This window comes from Blennius ocellaris (genome assembly GCF_963422515.1).
Source record: "Blennius ocellaris genome assembly, contig: SUPER_13_unloc_2, whole genome shotgun sequence".
Taxonomy (NCBI): Eukaryota; Metazoa; Chordata; class Actinopteri; order Blenniiformes; family Blenniidae; genus Blennius; species Blennius ocellaris.
In genome coordinates this window covers 267,993-286,665 of record NW_027662312.1, presented here as the reverse complement: position 1 = coordinate 286,665, position 18,673 = coordinate 267,993, and positions in this window count along the sequence as shown.

Here is an 18,673-nt window from a genome sequence, read left to right as displayed (position 1 = left end):
GTCCATCCTCTTCATCACCAGCAGTCCATCCTCTTCATCAGCAGCAGTCCATCCTCTTCATCAGCAGCAGTCCGTCCTCTTCATCAGCAGCAGTCCATCCTCTTCATCACCAGCAGTCCATCCTCTTCATCACACAGCAGTCCATCCTCTTCATCACCAGCAGTCCATCCTCTTCATCACCAGCAGTCCATCCTCTTCATCACCAGCAGTCCATCCTCTTCATCACACAGCAGTCCATCCTCTTCATCACCAGCAGTCCATCCTCTTCATCACCAGCAGTCCATCCTCTTCATCACCAGCAGTCCATCCTCTTCATCACCAGCAGTCCATCCTCTTCATCACCAGCAGTCCATCCTCTTCATCACCAGCAGTCCATCCTCTTCATCACCAGCAGTCCATCCTCTTCATCACCAGCAGTCCATCCTCTTCATCACCAGCAGTCCATCCTCTTCATCACCAGCAGTCCATCCTCTTCATCACCAGCAGTCCATCCTCTTCATCACCAGCAGTCCATCCTCTTCATCACCAGCAGTCCTGCAGCTTGATTTCCTTCTTCAACCTCCAGATTGATCATCTTTAACTTAAAAGCCTCATCAGATGCTTTTCTTCATTATTTTCCATGTTGATGAGTACAAATGACTGATTTGCAATAATAAAGTGCGCTTGATTGATCAAACAATTTCATTGGACCTCTGTGAACTACTCATTCAATTGATTGGTCTACGGTTGCTAGGCAAAATCTTTTTCGCCACGAAAACAAACAAACAAAAACATGTATGAGCGCACCGTAGTAAAAGCCACAGTGCTCAAAGTGTGGGGGAAAAGTAGCGGCTTCTAGTCCGGAATTTACGGTAACTGTCCTGCTGCAGCCTCCGTCAATGTGTCAAAATCATGACGGGAATTAATTATTATATCATATTAATAATGATATTACCATGTTAATTAATAATATGCTATATATTTTTTTATAATATTATATTAATTATATATTTTTTTAACCTACCGTCAAGGGGGGGGGGGGGGGGGGGTCTTGAGCACTGCTGTCATGCATTTGTCTGTCTGTGTACATGATTGCCTGGGAAACACCACTTTAAATTAAAAACACCTGCACCAAATACCAACAGCACCAATCTAATCCAGAGAAAGTCAAATAAATAAATAAATAAATAAACTAAATAAAAACTAGCATCACCATCAGTTGTAGATTAAATCATCCTGCTGTAAAATGCTGCACAAACCTTTGTTGGTCTGAGTTCATCGTTTCTGGTGTCGGTCTTTTTCTTCTTCTACTCACAATTGAAAAAGGTTCTGAAGCAGGTCTTCTATCACATCATGGATCTATCTATCATCTTCTATCACATCTGAAAATTGTCCTGACCTCGCTGCTTGCAGCTTTAATAATATTTGTAGTTGTGTACTGTGGGTTGTATGTAGTTGTGTACTGTGGGTTGTATGTAGTTGTGTACTGTGGGTTGTATAGTTGTAGATGTATTTTTCTCTCTACAAATACAACACCACACTTACATATCCGTAACTACAGGAGCCCAAATTCTACTTTACAAGTCGCCCATTTAAAAAACCTGACATGCTCCCATTTGTTGCAGCAAATTTGTAGAAAAACATGAATGAATGTGAAGTTTATTCCCGGACATTTGTTGTAATGAACACCGTCCCTGCCTCTCCACTATGACCCCCCCCCCCCCCCCCCCGGCCAGACTCCATCCACTGCTTCGTCTTCAGCAGAACTGTGTGTCTATGGCCGTGAATGCAGGAAGCAGCCAGAGCAGAGGTTTTATTTTTTTTATCAACAGCAGAAGTTGATCTGTTGAATGTCCGGATCAGGTTGCACTTCTTCCTTGCACCACACGGGAGTGTCAACAAGCCCAATCTGTGCAAGGTGCGCCTCCTCACAGGTTGCTCCCTGCAGGCCTCGTCCACGTTGCCCAAAGCTAAATCAAACTCCGCCATTGAGCAAAACATGTTGAGCTCCAGCACCAGTTCATCTGATCTCAAACTCTGTGTTTTGATGATGAATGTTGTCCTTCTTGTTTCATTTCCACATTTCTTCCCTCGTCCTCCACACTGGCTGACCGTCTTCACTGCACCGTCACTCAGACGCCTGAAGGGACGTCACACCAGGTCAACCTGTGCTCAAACAAGACTTTCCTCATGAGAAACAAAGTCATATGATCAGTGCTTATGGAAGTCAAACTGTGCCATCAGATTCTGAATTCGAATTTCTAACTCTGAATTTTTTTACCATCGAAATCAGACTTTGAATTTGAAAAGCTGTCTAAAACAAAAACTTTCAGTGTGTAAAAATTCAATGTGTCTAAAAATTAATCTGCAAAAAAAAATGTGGCTGCAAAACAGCCAGAATGTCTGCGTCATCAGGACGATGCAATCGATACCGGTCTCATTCACCCAACATCCAATCAGGGGAAGCTTTGTTGGTCACGTGACCAGTGCAACACTGGGCAGGAGGCCCAGGGTTTTCAATCAGCCATGGAGGCCAGCGGTAGTGACGCTTCGGTGAGTATTTGCCATTTATGTCTGTAAACCACACGTTGCAAATCACCAGAAGTTATGAAGCAACATATGTGGTGAACTTTTAATGATGTGTGAAAATGTTTTCAAAGAAATTACATTTACTGTATGCAATGTTTTACATGCAGGAAATAGTTCAATTGTCTCCTGTTTGATTTTTTTTTAATGTCCATTGAATACTTTAATCTGCGCAGTGCTTGTTCTGGCAAAAACACATTTTAACAAACATAACCAGGTCATTGACGGTGGTGCTAGAAACACTATTGCAGGGGGAGGGAACCCGCGCTCCGGAGGCATGTGGCTCTTCGGTAACGTCTTCAGTAATGTTTTGGATAATATTGTTTTCAAAGCATGGAGTTATTAGTATGCAGAATGAAACATTTTTGTATACTGCTTGTTTCATGTTACTTTATTACATATTTCAATTAAAATTGTCTCCGTCTGTAGGGCCTGGATATTCCTGACATTGACTGGGAAAACAGTGGACTTCCTTATGATGACCACTCCAGCATGGTTGTTCCACACACAGGATGCCCACTGACTGATGGACAAATGGCAGCTTGAAGAGCTGCAGTTCACCCAAGAGCTGCTCCAGTGCTTTGGCAGTGACATTTACATTGCTGCTGTTCAATTTTGTGATTAATTCCTTCATGTCTGAAGGAATTCATCAGAGAATCAGCTCTGAGTTTTGTATGTTGTAGCTTGAGTGTTGTAACAATGTAACAAAGACTTTCAATTGTGTAATATGGAAATAAAATCAGTGTCCACTTTATAAGTTGAATACTTGGAACATTGCATACGTCAAACTAGAGTAAGAAGGGCAAGGAGTCTCACAGTGCATGGTTCAGAGAATCGCTGGGTTGCTGTTCAACAAATGCAACAATTCAGTCAAGTCTTGGAAGTGGGATCTATGCAGTCACATTTATTTGAACAATTAACAAACATCAACACTAGTTACTTTGGACAAACAAGAAATTCAACCGTTCTCATTTCTTACATTTGGATTGTATAAATGAAAAACGTATCCAGACATCCAGAGCTCTCAAACATGTCATTTAGGCTTGGAAACATGAACTTTTCACTTTACCTAAATACAGGCCCAATATAGTAACTCACACAAGACCAAATCCCGTATGGCAAGTGGCAATGCATGCCAGGATGTCGTTTTTAAAAGAATTGTAGTCCGTATAATGTCCTGGGATGCACAAGGTCTCAGAGCAGGTGGAGGCCGTGGGGTGTCTGCCACTGATGATGTGGATGGTGAGACTTTGTGGCAGAACCTCCCGTCCAGTCCAGAGCTTCACCAGGTCATTTAATTCACTTGCAGCTGCTATAGAGTAGAGTACAATAGATTATGATCACGTGTACTCTGCGCACACTCACACATTGGTAGCATGAGGAGGCCTTAAACCTACCATTGGCTATGAACTGTCCTACATAGCTCCACGTGCAGCATTTTGCTTGAATTGAGCAATCGTCCTCATCATCACTGTCATCTTGAGGCCATGTGATCCGCTGAAGAAGAACCTGCATTGAAAAAATAGCATGATAATAACTGATCATTTATCTAGAAACTAGAACTTCAAAGATAGTTTTAAACAACTGAATATTACTGGACTTTAAAGGTATACAGGAGGATTTTCAGGAATTTTAGGAAAGACCCGCCCTCTCCACCGTTTGATAAAAATGCGCATGCACAGCGCTGTACCTGCTCCCGAGACGGAACGCCTACTAAAACACGTGCGAGAGACGTGCACGAGCCCAGTTCTCCTCGTGCACGCTCTGTTTACAAGTCACAAGTCGGCATCGCTCACATAAGCTCACTTTACAAGAAGATTTGCACCAGAGGGGGTGAAACTGTGTAAAAATGTCGGAGAATAATGCGTGGGGTCGGCCACCGGCATGATGAGGACCGTGTGGAGTGAGCTGCGCGCAGGGACGAGCACGTACGACGGGCTTACGTCATACATCACCACAATGATTGACAAGTGGGAGGACCAGTTATTTTGATGATCCACCCGGAAGAAGAAAATCCTCTACTATACCTTTAATTGAAGTGACATAGTTTGATTAGCAGAAAAGATGACACTTAAACTGTGGTGTATACAGACATTATCAAGACCTAACAACTAAATAAAACATTTCCATCAGCAAACATAAATTCAGATATGCTCATTCAATATGCCTTTAAGATATCCTTTTTTGTTCAGGTTTTGTATTTCCTCAAATTATTTATTTAATATCTTAAAAACAAAGGCAGTACAACCCACCACCAATGCAGATTGACACCATTTTTGTTCACAATCATTTTATTATATCTTACAAAGTAAAACTGCACACACGATACTTTTAATCAGCACAAACCACTTGACTATTTTCACTGATTTTCACTGGGTGGGGGGGGGGGGGGGGGGGTGGGGGGGGGTGGGGGCAGCTCACGTTATGTTTGTTAAAATGTGTTTTTGCCAGAACAAGCACTGCGCAGATTAAAGTATTCAATGGACATTAAAAAAAAATCAAACAGGAGACAATTGAACTATTTCCTGCATGTAAAACATTGCATACAGTAAATGTAATTTCTTTGAAAACATTTTCACACATCATTAAAAGTTCACCACATATGTTGCTTCATAACTTCTGGTGATTTGCAACGTGTGGTTTACAGACATAAATGGCAAATACTCACCGAAGCGTCACTCCCGCTGGCCTCCATGGCTGATTGAAAACCCTGGGCCTCCTGCCCAGTGTTGCACTGGTCACGTGACCAACAAAGCTTCCCCTGATTGGATGTTGGGTGAATGAGACAGGTATCGATGCATCGTCCTGATGACGCAGACATTCTGGCTGTTTTGCAGCCACATTTTTTTTACAGCCGAATTTTTTTTTGCAGATGAATTTTTAGACACATTGAATTTTTACACACTGAATATTTTTAGATGTTTTAGACAGCTTTTCAAATTCAAAGTCTGATTTCGATGGTAAAAAAAATTCAGAGTTAGAAACTAGAATTCAGAATCTGATGGCACAGTTTGACTTCCATAAGTGCTTTAAGTGGAAAACAACAAGTGTTGGTCCTCCCCTTGGTGACCTGCCGTCAGTCTCTCCTCTAAATATGGACAAAAACATCATATTCAGTGGCCGACAGACATTTTGTACAGCAGGTGGTAAAATAAAGGCACCTTGTGCAGCGTGTGGATCCACCGGCTGCTTTATTATAGTAGTGTGAGATTAAACCCCCCCCCCCAAAAAAACAAGTATATGTTGTAAGTAATTGCATATTTATTTAAATATTAGAAGAATTTTAATAATTCCACCCCAAAAAAATAAAAAAGAGAGAATAAGAGGGAGAAAGAGAGAAAGATGAGTGGATGTCACTACACAACATCCTCAATAAGTTCATATATACTTTTATTGTCATTACATACTCGAAAATAACAGTAACCACAACAATGACTAAGTAATAATAATGACTAATAATTAAACGGATGTATAGACAAGTCTTAAATACAGATAAGTAACAATAAAGTACAACACCACAAGTTACATAAGTATGGTCGAGAAACAACAGTGGCAAATAAAGGGTGAACAACACCAGGTGTGGGAATAGCAAGGAAACTAAACAAAACAAACAGCAAACAAACAGACAAAAAAACATCAAGAAAAAATTTAATTAAATAAAATTAGATTAAAAAAAACAAAACAAAAAACGGGGGGGGCGGGGGGGTGGAGTAGAGTGGAGTGTGGATTGGCAACAGACAAGCACATCAATCAGGAGGCAAGGTTTGTAAAGAGTTAAAGTAGTCTATGGAAGGTTTCCATTTACGGACAAACTTAGCAGTGTTACCTTTTACAGAAAATATGATCTTTTCTAATTTAACATAATACATAACATCTCTTAGCCAGCAGGCAATTGAGGGGGACTTCTGGGATTTCCACAGAAATAAAATACACCGTCTTGCCAACAGGGATGTAAAGGCCAATATCTCTGACTGTAGAGGGTTTATATGGGAGGAGTCAACACAAAGCCCAAATATAGCGAGGTAGGGACTCATTTTAATGTTCTTCCCCAGAACTTTTGACATAATCATGGAATAGTCGCTCCAGAATGTCTGTAATCTGGGACAGAGGAAGAACATATGGCTTAAATTACAGTTAGAAACGTGACATTTATCACATTGGTCTAGAACATTAGGATATATTCGGGAGAGTCGAGATTTTGATAAGTGAACTCTATGCAGCAGGGTGTGCTTCAACGTATACTATTAATGGCCTCATCCCATAATTGACCTGTAAACTTCAACCCCAGCTCCTGCTCCCAAGAACTGTGAGATTTATTAGCCGAGTATTCATCAAAAATCATTAGTTGTGAGTATATTTTAGATATTAGAGATTTCTGACTGGATTTGAAAGATAGAAGAACATCCCATGGCTGGTTAACAGGAATGGATGGGTAGGAGGGGAATAGGGTGGAGGCACAATGTCTAATTTGGAAATAAAGAAACAAGTGAGACGCTGGTAAACTAAAACCTGATGACAGGTCCGAAAAACTTGAAAAAACACCATCTTTGTAGAGATCCTTGAAGTGCTTAATGCCCCGATTCTGCCAGATTTTATATTCCAACTCTTTTTATTGACATTTTTCAAAACAAATGTAAATGAAATGGTACATTTCAAAAATAATAAAGCCCCTCATGCCCCCCTCCCTTCACCCACCCACCCCACTCAGGTCATATAACCTTAGACACATGGCACAAACCTACGATACAAACATAGACATTCGCACACACACTCATACCACGTAAAGGACAGACATTAAAGATTGGGGGGAAAAAAAAAAAAAGGGGGAGGAAAATTTTAATAAATAAATAAATAAAATAAACATATAAATAAATAAATAGAAGAGATCATTCCTCATCAGGATCTGGGGATAAATCAAGAGACTTGATGTACAACAGAAAGGGATTCCACAAACTCTGAAACGTTTCAGTAGAGCCCTTTAACGAGAACCGGAGTTTTTCTAATTTTAGATTGTAGAGGACTTCTTTAATCCAACGAGCATATGATGGGGGGTGAGCCAACTTCCAATTGTACAAAATGAGTCGCCTGGCCAACAAGGTCGTAAAGGCAACAGAATGTTTTAATGACTTAGAAAATGTGGTGTCAGGGGAGATGGTGAATATAGCTGATAACGGGTTAGGAGGAGTTGTCTGACCATATGCTCCTCCTATAGTGTTGAAAATACTCTCCCAAAAAGAACCTAGCTTAGGGCAAGACCAGAACATATGAATATGATCAGCAGGAGATTGTTTACATCGAGTGCAGATATTGCTAACAGAGGGATAGATTTTAGATAGTCTTGAATTGGTATAGTGAACTTTGTGGAGGATTTTGCATTGGATGAGGCCATGGCGGGCGCATATCCAGGAGGAATGGACCAACTTCACGGCGGAGTTCCAATGTTGCTCGGTTATATTCATATTTAAATCACTCTCCCATGAAGCTCGAATTAATGATAAGGGGTTTGGGGCAATTGAACGTAAGGAGGTGTATAGTACGGAGATGCACTTTTTATGATTGGGGCCCATCGATAGCAAAGTGTCGATCAAAGTTTCCGGAGGGCGATTTGGGAAGTGTGGGAACTGCTTCTTTACAAAATCTCTCGCCTGGAAAAAACGAAAAAGGTGGGAGTTCGGTAAGTCATATTTAGAAGAGAGTTCAGCGAAGGATAAAAAGATGCCATCTTTATAGAGGTCTTTCACGGTAATAATACCACGATCGTGCCAAATTGCAAATGCGGGGTCAGTACAAGAAGGTTTGAATAAGTGGTTTTTCAGTAGTGGGCTTAGTATGGAGGGGCCCTGCAAGACCAAACACTTCCTGAGCTGGTTCCATATTCTCATGGAGATCGATGCAATGGGGCTAGTACCTACAGGTTTTAAAGGAAGAGTGAGTGATGAGCATAGGGCAGAACGTAGTGAAAAGTGTGGGGTTGCAGTCTCAAGATGCACCCAGGCTGGGAGGGGCTCAGAGCCTCCATCCATCCAGTATAGGAGTTTCTGTATGTTAGCTGCCCAATAATAATGCCTAAAATTGGGGAGGGCAAGCTCTCCCTCACATTTAGGGGATTGTAGAATTGATTTGCGTATTCGAGCCGGTTTAGTTCCCCATAGGAATTTGGAAATTGATTTATCTAATTTATCGAAAAATGATTTTGTGATAAATATGGGGACATGTTGAAAAAGGTAGAGAAGTTTAGGAAGGATGATCATCTTGATCAAGTTAACCCGACCAGCGAGAGATAGAGGTAAAACAGACCAACGGGCAAAATCCTTCTCTATCTTTTCAATTAAAGGTAAAAAATTTGCCCGGAGCATGTCAGACATATTTGGAGTGACAAAAATTCCCAGGTAGCGGATCCCGTTGTCTGCCCATTTAAATGATGTTAGAGAACGTGGGAGCTGTTTAGCTAATGCGTTAACCGGAAACAGTTCACTTTTTTGATAATTAACTTTGTAGCCTGAATACATGCCAAACCGCTCCAAAATGTCGATAATCACAGGGAGAGAGGTAACAGGGTCTGAAATATACAAGAGCAGATCATCTGCATAAAGCGAGGTTTTGTGTTGAGTATTCAATCTGGTAATACCTTGAAAGCCCTCTTCTGCACGCAGCCAAAGAGCAAGGGGTTCTATCGCGATAGCGAACAGGAGTGGTGACAGCGGGCATCCCTGTCTAGTGCCTCTTTTAAGAGAGATGGGGGGAGATAATGTGTTATTCGTACGCACTGAAGCCACTGGGGACGAATATAAGAGTTTAACCCAGAGAATAAAATCTTTACTAAGACCGAACCGACCCATTACCGTAAATAAATACTCCCATTCAACCCGGTCGAAGGCTTTCTCCGCATCAAGAGATACCACCACTTCTGGCGTCATGGGATTTGGTGAATGGATGATGTTTAGAAGGCGCCGGGTATTATGTGAGGACTGCCGACCAGACATAAAACCTGTTTGGTCCAGCGAGATGATGGAAGACATCACCCGTTGGAGCCGGAGAGCGAGCACCTTGGAGAGAATTTTTAGGTCTACATTTAGGAGTGAAATTGGTCTATAACTGCTGCAGAGCAAGGGATCCTTCTCTTTTTTCAGGATAAGAGAAATAGTGGCATTTGATAAGGATTCTGGGAGACGGCGGTTTAAAAATGCCTCATTATACATGTCTCTTAGAGCTGGAGCAAGAGCATTGGAAAAAGTCTTAAAATACTCTGCACTGAAGCCATCTGGGCCAGGTGATTTACTGCTTTGCAATGATTTAATGGCTTCTGTGATTTCAACAACAGTAATGGGTTGACCCAAGCCCCTCGCAACCTCAGGTTCTACTTGAGGAAAGGGCATATCACCAAACAGTTCATTTGAAGGAGGGGGGCAGTCTGAGTCTGAGTGTAGTATAGAATGCAGCAAATGTTTCGTTAATCTTGGTTGGATCAGTAAGTAGTTCTCCCGTATTAGATCGGATAGATGGAATAAGCCTGGAGGATGCTTCCTCCCGGATACGGTGGGCTAAGAGCTTCCCAGCTTTTTCCCCAGATTCAAAAAAGCGTTGTCTCAATTTGAGTATTTGTAATTTTGCTCTGTTAACAGACATAAGGTCAAACTCTGTTTGTAAGCCAAGGCGATCTTTATACAAGGTTGGGTCTGGATTGGAAGCATACCCATCATCCAAATCTTTAATCCTTCGGAGCAATTCAGCAATGCGAGTGGTTTCTGTTTTATTTTGGTTTGAAACAAAGGATATAAGTTGACCTCTCATATAAGCTTTAGATGCTTCCCATAATATTGCTCTGCTTATTTCTGGTGAGTCGTTTAGTTCAAAGAAAATTTTAATTTGATCATGTACGAAATGCTTGTATTGTTCTTCTGCCAGTAGAGTGGAGTTGAATCGCCATTGTTTAAAGGGTCTGATTTGAGTGTACATATTAATATCAACTGATGTGGGAGCGTGATCTGAGACTACGATGCTATGATAATTACATGAATCAATTTTGGAGAGTAATCTATTGTCAAGGAGAAAAAAGTCTATGCGAGTGTAAGTGCGATGTATATGGGAGAAATAGGAAAACTGTTTAGTTGTAGGAGAGGTATGTCTCCAAGGGTCTATAAGCCCCAACTGTGTGGTGAAGGTATCTAATGTTTTAGCTGAATTGGATAAGGGAAGCAACTTATTAGATGATCCAGTATAGGGTCTTGTACAAGGTTAAAATCCCCGCCCATAATGATGTAATGGTTGTCAATATTAGGAAAGGAAGTAAATAATTTTGTCACGAACGAGCTGTCATCCCAATTGGGGCCATAGACGCAAGCGAGTATAACCAAGGTATCATACAGCTTTCCGGAGACAATAACATAACGGCCAGCTGGGTCCGCTACAGTTTTGCCGAGCTCAAATGGAATGTTTTTACGAATAAGGATAGCAGTGCCCCTGGCCCTTTCGTTGAATTTTGAGTGGAAGATTTGGCCAATCCAACCCCTTTTAAGTCGCGAAACCTCTCTGTTGTGAAGGTGGGTCTCCTGAAGGAAAAATATATCTCCTCTAAGATGTTGAAGATGGGTCAGAATCCTATCATTTTTGGTAACATTTCCCGCACCTCTCACATTCCATGAAATAAATCTAAGTGCATTATTGGTTCTGGTCATATCTCACCACATCCAATTAGGAGAGCAGAGCGGCTGGTGTGTACAAGCAGACCAGATGGAGGACCGGTGAGTGGCTGTTGGAAACTGCAGAGAGTACTAGTAACGGGAGGGGGAGAACAGAAGCATAATAGGGGAAAACAAGGAAACAAGCAAACCAAAAACACAAACATAAAAACATTCTCTCTCTGACACACACACACAAAAACAATAGGCAGCAATGCCAGGTAAATCAAACCTGGCAACCCCTTACAAAACCATGGTCCCAAAACCTGAAAACCCCAATGTCGAAACTGAACTTTTAGTGTCCTTTTCACCGCAGTACGCTGTCCTTGCGCCTGCATGGAAATATCCATTTTGGCTTCCGGTATTTCCATCCCTTAAGAACAACAGTTCAGCTCAAACTGTCAGGAACTTGGACTGAGGTCCCCTTTAAGAGTGGGCGGGCCATAGATCTGGGCGCTCCAGCACCGCACCTGTGGCCACTTTCCAATCATCACCCTGCCCTATATATATGTCCTGTCTGTGTTTAGTCATTGTTGGTTTGTTAGTCTTCCTTGTCTCGTCTGTCCTGTCCAGTGATCAAGTTAAGTACTGTCAAACATGAAATAAAAGACTTGTTTGAATCCAGCCTGCCTCCAGAGTCCTGCACTTGGGTCCTGTCCGTGATCCGTGACAGAACAAACCAACCATCATGGACCCAGCGGACTCTGGTCACCAGCTGCTAGGAGCAGTTGGCCAGCAGGAAGACCGGCTCACTCAACACGACGAGCAGTTGTCTGGTTTAACGGCGGGTCTCCACGACCTGTCACATCGACACACGTCAGTGGAGATTCACCTGAACCAACTCACCGGTCACCTCCAGCAGCTCATCACTCGCCTCTCGGTCCCAGAGGTTCGGGCTGTCGCTGCCGCCGCAGTGACACCAGCTGCCGCTTCCGCCACGGTGCCGCCAGCTACTGCTGCCCCCGCCGTGATGCTGCCGTCACCGCTGTCAAGCCCAGCGCGCTTCTCGGGGGACTCCGGGGATTCGCGACCCTTCCTGGTCCAGTGTGGTCTCCACTTCGAGATGCAGCCGGGCGCGTTTCCAACAGAGAAGTCCAGGGTCGCGTACATCATCTCCCACCTGTCCGGCAGAGCGGAGGCTTGGGCCACCGCTGAATGGAACCACCAATCCCGGCTGTGTGACTCGGTGGACGAGTTCACAGATGCGCTGTCAAAGATCTTCGATCGGCGTCCCGGCGGGCGGGAGGCGGCTCGAGCGCTGGTAGCGCTGCGTCAAGGCAGAGGGTCGGTGATCGACTACGCGATTGAGTTCCGTACTCTCTCCGCAGACTGCACCTGGAACGATGCGTCACTGCGGGACACCTTCCTCCACGGGCTGGCCAGTCCGGTTCGCGACCAGCTCTTCCTGAGGGATCTCCCCGACGACTTGGACTCCCTCATTGCCCTGGCGGTCAAGATGGAGAATCGTCTGACGGTCCGTGATCGCCTGAGGCAGACTGACCAGCAGGGAGAAGAACCCAGGAGCGCGCGGGAGGAGCACGCCCCTCTCCGTCCCGCCTCCCAGCAGGAGCAAGTCCCGAGTGCTGCACAGCTTCCGGAGGAGCCGATGCAGCTTGGCCGCACCAGCATGTCCAGGCAGGAGCGGCATCGGCGCCTGACCGGCGGCCTGTGTTTGTACTGCGGTCAGCACGGGCACAGAGCTGCAGCGTGTCCTCTTAAAGGGACAGGCTCACCTGGGTTAAGGAGGGCCCCGGTGAGTCTTAAGAACTCCTCCACTGCGCCTTTAAGAAGACTCACACCGGCTCAACTGAGGTATGCCGACACCACCTTGGACATTGATGTTTTCATTGACTCTGGTGCAGATGAGAACTTTATGGACCTTAAGTGGGCTGAGAGACATAATATCCCCACTGAACTGTTATCAGTGCCTTTAAAGGCTTTTGCTTTAGATGGACGCAAAATATTTTCCATTGATAAAAAGACTCTTTCTGTTCAGTTATTGTTTGGTCCCTCCCATTTTGAGGAGATTTCATTTCATTTAGGTTTAAGTCCGTCCTACCCAGTTATCCTGGGCCTCCCTTGGTTATGTTTACACAAGCCCCATATTGACTGGGAGTCGGGGGTTATTTTGAGTTGGGGAGGGGATTGTTCCGAGCATTGTCGGTCAGTGTCGGGAGTTAAGGTAGCAGCTGTGGAGGTTCCTGTGTATCCGGATCTCGAGCGAGTTCCCAGCTGCTACCATGATCTAAAGGAGGTGTTCAATAAGGGGAAAGCAACATCTCTGCCACCGCATCGTCCGTATGACTGTGCCATTGACTTATTGCCAGGCACCACTCCCCCCAAGGGTCGCATTTACTCTCTCTCACAACCCGAGAATCAGGCCATGAGGGATTACATTGAGTCTGCCTTAGAGGCGGGGTTAATCAGACCCTCGTCCTCCCCTGCAGGGGCGGGATTTTTCTTTGTAGCCAAGAAGGACAAGACCCTTCGACCGTGCATTGATTATAGGGGTCTCAATGCGATCACCGTTAAGAACCGCTACCCACTACCTCTCATGACTTCGGCCTTTGAACGCCTGCAGGGAGCCAAGCTTTTTACTAAGCTGGACTTGCGCAATTCTTACCACCTGGTCCGGATTAGGCACGGGGACGAGTGGAAAACGGCGTTTAACACACCTTCTGGCCACTACGAGTATCTGGTGATGCCTTTCGGGTTATGTAATGCTCCTGCAGTTTTCCAAGGTCTAGTCAATGACGTGCTGAGAGACGCATTGAATAAGTTTCTGTTTGTGTACCTCGATGACATTTTGATTTTTTCGTCAGATCTAGCCAGTCATGTCAGTCATGTTCGTTATGTTTTGGATCGTCTTCTGAGCAACAACTTGTTTGTCAAAGCCGAGAAATGTGTTTTTCATGCTCCCACAGTTTCTTTTCTCGGACACGTCATCTCAGAGGGGAGGGTGGAGATGGACAGAGAGAAGGTCAGGGCTGTAGCTGATTGGCCAACCCCGGGTAACCGCAAACAACTGCTCCGTTTTTTGGGGTTTGCTAACTTCTACCGGCGGTTTATCAGGGGATTCAGTTCCATCGCAGCGCCACTACATACCTTGACTTCCCCCAAGGTCCCGTTTGCTTGGGGTCCCTCAGCTGAGCAGGCGTTTTCCGAGCTCAGGGCCAGGTTCACCTCGTCTCCCGTGCTGGGTGTCGCGGACCCTGGACGGCAGTTTGTGGTGGAGGTGGACGCGTCAGATGTCGGGGTCGGGGCAGTGCTCTCTCAACGCAGCAGTGAGGATGGGAGGCTGCACCCTTGTGCCTTTTTTTCCAGGCGGCTGACCCCGGCTGAGGAGAACTATGACATTGGCAATCGCGAGCTTCTGGCCATCAAGGCTGCGCTGGAGGAGTGGAGGCACTACCTGGAGGGCGCTGAGCACCCGTTTGTGGTATGGACTGACCATAGGAACCTCGAGTACATCAAGGCAGCTAAACGATTAAATTCTCGGCAGGCTCGGTGGGCTCTGTTCTTCACGCGGTTCGACTTTGTGGTTTCATATCGGCCGGGGTCTAAGAATGTGAAGCCTGATGCCCTTTCCCGGGTCTTTGAGCCGGATCCTGCTCCCCGTTCCCCCACGCCAATTTTACCTCCGACCTGTGTGGTGGGGGCGGTGACGTGGGAGATTGAGGAGCAGGTTCGGCGGGCTCTGGAGGGGGTGACGGTGCCGCCAGGTTGTCCTCCCAATCGCCTGTTTGTGTGTCCCCCGGTACGATCTAGTGTCATTCAATGGGCCCACACTAACCTTCTGTCTTGCCACCCAGGAACTCAGCGCACCATGTTTGTGGTGAAACAGCGCTTCTGGTGGCCAGCAATGAACAGGGAGGTCCGGGAGTATGTCCAGGCTTGCCCTGTCTGTGCGCGTAACAAGACCTCGCGGTCTCGCCCCTCTGGTCTGCTGCAGCCGCTCCCGGTACCCACTCGACCATGGGCAGACCTGTCAATTGACTTTGTGACTGGCCTCCCGGACGCGGAAGGGTTTACCACCATCCTCACCGTAGTGGACCGGTTCTCCAAAATGGCCCACTTCGTGCCCCTAGCGAAACTCCCATCGGCCAAGGAGCTGGCAGAGGTCATGCTCACACAGGTGTTCCGTCTTCACGGGTTCCCGCGGGACATTGTCTCTGACAGGGGGCCTCAGTTCGTGTCCCGGTTTTGGAGGGAGTTTTGCAGGCTGTTGGGAACTACGGTGAGCCTTTCGTCCGGGTACCACCCAGAGTCTAACGGCCAGACAGAGAGGGTGAACCAGGAGCTGGAGTCCATCCTTCGGTGTCTGGTCTCTGACAGCCCAGCTGCTTGGTACAGGCAGTTAGTCTGGGTGGAATACGCCCACAATTCCCTTCCCTGTTCGTCCACTGGACTGTCTCCCTTTGAGTGTGTGTATGGTTACCAACCTCCTCTGTTCCCTGCCCTGGAGTCGGAGGTGAGTGTCCCGTCAGCTCTGGCGATGGTGCGGCGATGCAAGCGCGCTTGGCTCAAGGCCAGAGAGAAGCTCTTGCAGTGTTCTGCTGAGCGCAAGAGGCTTGCAGACCGGCGCCGGGTTCCCGCACCAACGTACGATGTTGGTCAGCGGGTGTGGCTCTCCACCCGGGACCTGCCTATCCGTTCAGACGCGAAGAAGCTGGCGTCAAGGTTTATTGGACCTTATCCTATAGTGAAGCTGGTTGGTCCCTCGGCAGTCCGCCTTCGTTTGCCCCGCTCGCTTCGCGTCCACCCCACCTTTCATGTGTCGAAGGTTAAGCCTGCCCGGGAAAGCCCCCTGGTGCCCTCCTCAAGAGCCCCTCCTCCCCCCCGTATTGTAGAGGGTGAGGAGGTCTTTTCAGTCAGGCGGCTCCTGGCAGCTCGCCGGCGTGGACGGGGTTTTCAATACCTGGTGGATTGGGAGGGTTATGGCCCTGAGGAACGTGCCTGGGTACCTGCTAGGGACATCTTGGACCCAGACATGATCCGGGACTTCCACAGGCAGCATCCTGAGATGCCTGGGCCGTCTGGAGCCGGTCGTGGAGGGGGGGGTACTGTCAGGAACTTGGACTGAGGTCCCCTTTAAGAGTGGGCGGGCCATAGATCTGGGCGCTCCAGCACCGCACCTGTGGCCACTTTCCAATCATCACCCTGCCCTATATATATGTCCTGTCTGTGTTTAGTCATTGTTGGTTTGTTAGTCTTCCTTGTCTCGTCTGTCCTGTCCAGTGATCAAGTTAAGTACTGTCAAACATGAAATAAAAGACTTGTTTGAATCCAGCCTGCCTCCAGAGTCCTGCACTTGGGTCCTGTCCGTGATCCGTGACACAAACTGAGCCAGATCATTTTAAGGTGGTACAAAACTGCAACTAACACTCATTAAATTAACGTAGAATGTAGAATGCTCAAAGAAGTTCGAAGATCCAGAGGAGAGGAAAAAAAAAAAAATATATATATATATATATATATATATATATACATACATACACATGTATGCTTAAAACAAATGTAATATTTATAATCAAACTTCAAGCCGACCCCATATAACCACAGCTAAACATGGTAAAACACAATCCTCATGAACCTGGGGAAGAAGAAGAAAGGTAAAAAAAGCCCCCAATAAAACAGTCAACACAATGTCAAATGCTCACATACAGTGAACTTCTATCAGTCCGTATGCTGATTAATAAGGCCAATAACCGGGCTATGACCCATAAGCGCTGCTATAATGGGCCAAGCTAGTGCAATGTAACTGTGCATTATGTAGCAAGCATATTTCACATTAAAGCCCTTTCGAACGATTTTAGTCATTTGTGGCACCTTGGCTGCGCTTCTGGGACTTAACAAAGTCCTGGGCATCTTCAAGAGATGTAAGCCGCCGTCTCTTTCCGTCCTTGGTCGTAACCATTAGCTTAGCCGGGTAATGGAGGGCTGGTCTGAGGCCGAGGTTGTAGAGCTCCCTCATAACGTCTCGGTACACGGCCCGCTGTTCCAGAACTTCAGGGCAGTAGTCTTCAAAAATGTGGATCGGGGAGTCCTTGTATTTCAGTTTGCCTCTAAGTTTCCGAGCTTCCCGCACCACCAGCTCCCTCATCTGGAACCTGTGGAAGCAAATCACGACGGCTCGAGGCCTCTCACCGGGGCCTGGCTTAGCTGTTAGCGAGCGGTGAGCACGATCCAGCTCCGGGGCCGACGTCAGCGTAGGTTCACCAAAAACCTCGACCAGGAGTTGAGAGAAGAATGTTGTTGGGTGTGGACCTTCGATGTTTTCGGGTAAGCCAACAATTCGTATGTTGTTCCGGCGGCTTCTACTTTCTAGATCTATAAGTTTCACTTTTAGCCTAGCATTTTCCTCAGCTACGGAAGTTAGCTTGGTATCCATGGCGAGCACGTCTTGACTTGTCGTGTCGGCGGATAGTTCCAGCGAGGAGAGACGCTTCTGGTGATCCAGAAGTGTGGTCTGAATGTTGTCTAGTTTCTTCTCCAGTTTGGAAAAGGCGGTGTTAAATTCCGATGAAAGAGACGTCTTATGGTCCGCTAGCATTGTTGTTAGCATAGCCATAATGGCACTCGCAGCCGGATCCTCCTTTTTTTGCTCCTCTTTCTTGGCTCTGCTAGACATATTCCTGTTCAGCGCGAGGAGTTAATAGTATTATTCAAAGTCAGCAGCAGTGTCAGCGGCAATTAGTGCTCTCAGTCGAACTGTAAAGAATAGTATTATTGATTTTAGTGGGAGCCTGGAAATATGCGACTACTCCATCTCGTCGCCAAACCGGAAGCCCGATGCGGTCTTTTTAGAGTCGTGGTGCACGCGCTTAACTCCAGGTGAAACTACTCCGAGTTCATCAAACTGATCAAAATCCGGCGTCATGAAACCGAAAACTCAGTGTTTTCTGTCTCAGTGTAACTCGACTCAGAGCTCGGTGTTAAGCCCATGGCTTCTTAAACCTGCTTCGTGAAACGGACCCATGTACATGCACTTATATTCCACCTGGTGGCAACAGGGAGGAAGGTGTGGTGTCCTCCACTCCACTGTTGCCCAGAGGCTATTATGTTAATATGTGGTGACTTCAATCATGTACATGGCGACTCCACACTTCCTGCTGTCACCCAGCATGTGGACTGCTGTATGTAAAAGTCAGAGATGTATACAGTGCCTCCCCACTGCCTGCACTGGAGGAAAGCAGGTCACGACCTCATGCTGGAGCCTCACTACACTTGATAGTGAGGCAGTTGCCTACAAGCACACGCTCATTCATGAAGTGGCCTTCAGAGCCGGAACCGGCTCCGAACGACTGCTTTGAAGAAACACACTGGGATGTTCTGCAGGACAGCAAGAACATGGAGGCGGCTGTTAACCACGCCTCACAATACACCAACTTCTGCATGGAAGCAGAAGTTGATGCATCACAACTGACATC